Below are 5192 nucleotides of genomic sequence, written 5' to 3'. Positions count from 1 at the left end.
GTCACCTGCATAACGCGCCGGCCGACCTTCGTCCACCATCTGCCGTGAGGCTGGCGCATCGCGCACTGAAACACACTAAATCACAATTTCGCACCATAAAATGGTTCAAATGGCTCTGAGCACTATGCGACTGAACTTCTGAGGTCATCAGTCGCCTAGAATTTAGAACTAATTAAACCTAACTAACCTAAGGAGATCACACACATCCATGCCCGAGGCAGGATTCGAACCTGCGACTGTAGCGGTTGCTCGGTTCCAGACTGTAGCGCCTAGAACCGCACGGCCACTACGGTCAGCCTTCGCAACATATTTCCTAAAAATAACCCTTTGTCCTTTACAACATACTTCTCCCTTTAGAAGGAGTGTTTTGTTGTGGAAATTTTTTACTGGAGGTCACTCACTGCACGAATGCTATTTCGCGCTATGATCACTGTCTGCCCACATGATATAAGAGGAACAGGTATATTGGACAAGCTTTGATCTCTGACCATCTGTTTGCTTACATGCTGGGCAGGAAAAAAAGCATGACGTCATTATACTCCACGCCCATCCTAAGCTACGGTCCCTTCCTTCCTCAGCTTTGGCCCACCTCTGGCCCCTACGCAAGGAGCTGACAGAGTTGTTGGGTGTCCCTCTGAGGGATATCGTGTCAATTCTGTCCAGTTAGCTCGTTTCATCGTCATGCACCACATCTGATTTGCGGGTGCTACCAACAATTAGCGCGTTAGATCGTCATACACCAGAGCTGATTCGCGGGTCCTTCCAATTAAGATTGTTGCGACAATGCTGTGGAAGTTTCGCTTGGAAGCCCGTTCGGATGCTCCATACAGATCTGATCTCTCGCCATGCCATTTCCATATTTTTGGAGCCCTGAGGAAAGACATTCCAACCCACACAATTCCAAGATTGTTTCGACAGCGTTATAGAAATTTCGGTGGAAAGCCATGACATATTCGCCATACAGTCCAGATCTCTCCCCACGTGATTTCCATATTTTGGAGCCATGAAGAAAGCAACTCGTTACCGCCAATTCGCTTCAGACAAAGACATGCACGCCAGCGTACAGACAAGGTTTAGTAGTTTAACAAGCCTACCACAACAAAGGTCAAAAATTAATTATGACTGTAGTGCTGCTCACGCTGCTAAATATTGCATTTTTGGGCAACAACAAAGTTATATTATGTGGCAGGTGTCATTAGAGCACAGTTAATAAAGTCATTTCTTGAAATAACGGATAAACTAGACACTCATCTTTTCGTCTTTCCCATGCTGGTCTCGTTGTGAACTCATGGCTCTATCGTCGAACATCTAGGTAGTGATGATTCCAAACTCGAATGCAAAGAGGCCTACGTGTTATTCTGCGATATTCAAAAGTTTTATAGATGTGTTTCATAAACCATTCTTCAAGATTAAACTTTTGCAAGCTAGGACAATGGTGATGTAAAAAAGTAATCAGCACTCCGAATTTAAGTTACACTTCTTTTTTATTACTTTTGTTGCGATATCACGTAACTCGTCCCAAAACATCACTTCACAATATAAAACATACTTGAAAATATCTTCCTCACTGTTAAAGTTCACATTTCAGAAACTGACTACAATTTGCGTCTTTTTAACATGACGACCAAAGCTTGCCTCTCTAATAACGGCTTACGGGCCCAAATAATAGGGGTTAGAAGTACGTCAAAGATTATAGTGACAAAAGAAAGAATACACGTAAGAATAATATCATTGCAATATATACATATCGATGCATCGAAGTACCTCTACATTAATGAAGTCAAATCTGAATGTTGTCACAGAAATATGTTAACTATTTTACAGAAACACAGTAGAATATTGCTGGTATCGAGAGGTTGAGGTGAGGTTACGTAATGGTTACGTAATTCAAGTACCATTTCAGTAGGGAACAGCAAACATTTTTGATGAAGGCACTGACCGTCTCACAGTCAGATAAATCTGTTAAGAGCTGTGGCAATTACTTTTGAAATAATAAGCACCTGAAGCGGTACTGTATTACTCTCCATTTGAGCCTTTGAGGCTTCTTTTTTTTTTTTTTTTTTTTTTTTTACAAATTAATGTGCATGACGTGCAGTTACCCATCTAGCCAGCTGGACGTGGAAAGTTGTTATTTTTCTGCCATCCTTCCTGTATGGATGTGAGTGACTGAAAGTAATTATTTTGAGAGTAAAAGTATGGATCATTAACCAAAGATAAGTAAGTGGTGGTGGTGGTACTGAATTAGCAAATCCTTGACGCCAGGTGGTGCAAGAGTAGAGTTGACAGTGGCATGCTCGAGTTTCACCTGTTTCTGGAGGACGAGGCAGGGAACAGCCAATGAGCTGCGTCTTCCTCGTTTCGTTTGAATAGGTGGTCGTTGGGGTAGCTTTCCGCGATATTCGGGACTCAGCAGAGGGGAGACCTAGGGTGAGGACGTGTCTCAGAAGCTGCGGCAGAAATGGTGAGATAACCTGGTTAAAAATGACTTATATTGTTGAAACCTTCCCGTCTGCTCTATATCTCTTTTGTTACGCAACCTTCCCTTCTACAATAACCTATGAAACCTTCCCTTAGGAGTTCTATCTCTTGCTCAATAATAACAAATGAAATCTTCCCTTTGAAATTAATTCTCTTTCTCAATCTTCGCATACAAATTTAAACGCTTCTTATTAAAAGTAGGCAACGGCCTTGCCGCAGTGGATACACCGGTTCCCGTGAGATCACCGAAGTTAAGCCCTGTCGGGCGTGGTCGGCACTTGGATGGGTGACCATCCAGGCCGCCATGAGCTGTTGGCATTTTTCGCGGTGCACTCAGCCTCGTGATGCCAATTGAGGAGCTACTCGACCGAATAGTAACGGCTTCGGTCAAGAATACCATTATAACGACTGGGAGAGCGGTGTGCTGACCCCATGTCCCTCTATCCGCATCCTCCTCGGAGGATGACACGGCGGTCGGATGGTCCCGATGGGCCGCTTGTGGCCTGTGGACGGAGTGGTGGTTTTATTAAAAGTGATTTTCTGATTATTTCGTCGAAACATAGTGTGTGTCGTCGTCGTGGCCCTCAGTCGTTACCTGCAATAACCCAAAACTGTTCCTTACCTGTTTTTACTGTTACTGGATCGCTATCTGACTGCTACATCGAACTGCGACATGAATATATTTACTCTGGTTTCTATACTCTATTACCTGCCGGTGGGCTGTCATAATAAGTGGCTGTATTTATTACCAAAGCTGACGTTTTCTTTAATAGCAAAGCTGACATTATTCTTTAATTAATTTGACCGAAGCTACGTAATTCATAGTTAAACTTTTTCTTGACAACAATAAAATTTTGCAAAGTTTTACGTTGATGGTTTTTGGGATGGATTATAATCAGTTATGCAATATTGCCGGCAAAAATTAATTATATTCGGAATGAAATGATTTTACAAACGTTCAAATGGGACTTACTTTTTACAATAATCTTACAACTAGCATTGTGCAAACATACCTTCAGTAGTCTTGAGTTTCTCAAAAATTAATTCAATAATATTAGTCCCTCTTATGATAACAGTTAGCTGATATCCCTGTACATCCGTTTATAATCTCTTGTAAATCATAGCTGGTGGCTGGCAGGCACACCTCTCCTCTCAACCTCTCGTTTCTGACCTGCTACCGACTCGCTTCACATTTCGCTTACCACTGACTTCCTACGAACGCCAAAGTGCGGTCTCTCTCGCCAACAATGCTTTCTGGTGCAGACAATCGCTGCTACCATTACAAAATGTATCAATGCGCGGTCTTTCCCGCTCTTTTCTTATAACGTATGCATACGCGGTCTCTCCCGCCCTTTTTAAAATTATATCAATGTGCGGTCTCTCCCGCCAACAATACTTTGGTGCAGACATTCCCTGCAACCACAATTATTTCCAAAATGACAAATATTAATTATTCCTACTTAATCCTATTAATAAAATATAAACATCTTTCATAAATTGTGATCTGACAATAGACAATAGAAATATACACGTCTTACATTGTATTAGACGTTACGCGGAATGTTGCCTTTCAAGTAGAGCTTGGACAGCATACACCGAGAGATTCGACAATTGTAATTATTTTGCAATATTGAAATAGCTGCGGTCGCGACGTCTCGCTTATAACAGACGACATTTCCCTTCAGCATTGGACTGTAACTTATGGTATTTCAGTTATTTCTATTTCTTAAATTAATGGTTTACATCAAATACTTCAGTTTGACATGTGTATTGAGAATATCTATTGAATTTAGAGGATTTTTTCCTTGTGGGTGACTGTTTGCAAATTTTGGCACCAGACCACTGTGGTACACAGACGAGTAGATACGCGCCTAAAGGCAATTTCAGTGCTTAATTACGTCACTACGAAAGAAAAATGCTTCTAGTCAGTGGCTTTTTCAGTGTTCTGCTAAATTACGTTATTTCGTGTGTGTTCTTTGGTGTCTGGTGGAGCCATGTGCTTTCCGCAAAATCATTTTAAGGGATGGGTTCTCACTCAATGCTAAGGAGTTGATTCATGCGTCAAAATATGAAAAAATTGTGTGTGATTTGTGCCATGTGCCATAGTAGAATTTTGAGTGCCAAGTGTGTTGGTGTTGTGTGCCGTAGTTTACAGAAGAGCTAATATGACGTAGAGTTTAGTGATCATTACCTTCTGTATGATGTGGAAATGCAGCTGTGGTTGTGTGGGTAATGCTGTTGAAATTTGCGCAATGCCGGGCAGACTTTATTGTAACTCACACAGCCACTCCGGCACTATACCATGTCCTTATTAGACAGCAAAGCTTAGAATTTGCATGCAGTTTGCAGTGTAGAGTCGTAAATGTGCTCGGTATGCGTGTCACCCATACATAATTAAATAAGCTCACCCTTTAGGTCATAAATATTGTGGAACCATTTTATTAACGTAGAAGACCAATGTACGGTTGCTGATAAATTTTATGGTGTCATTACCAGTTTTTCTTTATGATGATTGCTACTAGATTTGATTTGTGAAAGATCATTTTTAATAGGTTGCTTACCAAACGGAACATTCGAATGATCATGTTACATCGAACTTTGATGTAATAAAAAATTTTGTTACTGAGTCAGATCTCGTGTTGATTAGCTAACATTTCACTAAGTACCATCTTAAAATCATCCTGAGACTTGGTAAAAGGATAGAAAGGGTTAAC

General features: G+C 41.2%; 1 pseudogene; it reads left to right on the top strand.

Annotated features, from left to right (window-relative positions):
- The first annotated feature begins 2678 nt into the window (after positions 1 to 2678).
- Positions 2679 to 2796, top strand: LOC124551567 (annotated as a pseudogene).
- Positions 2797 to 5192: the final 2396 nt, after the last annotated feature.

This window comes from Schistocerca americana, chromosome 9 (genome assembly GCF_021461395.2).
Source record: "Schistocerca americana isolate TAMUIC-IGC-003095 chromosome 9, iqSchAmer2.1, whole genome shotgun sequence".
NCBI lineage: Eukaryota > Metazoa > Arthropoda > Insecta > Orthoptera > Acrididae > Schistocerca > Schistocerca americana.
This window is presented reverse-complemented; position numbering and strand designations above follow the sequence as displayed.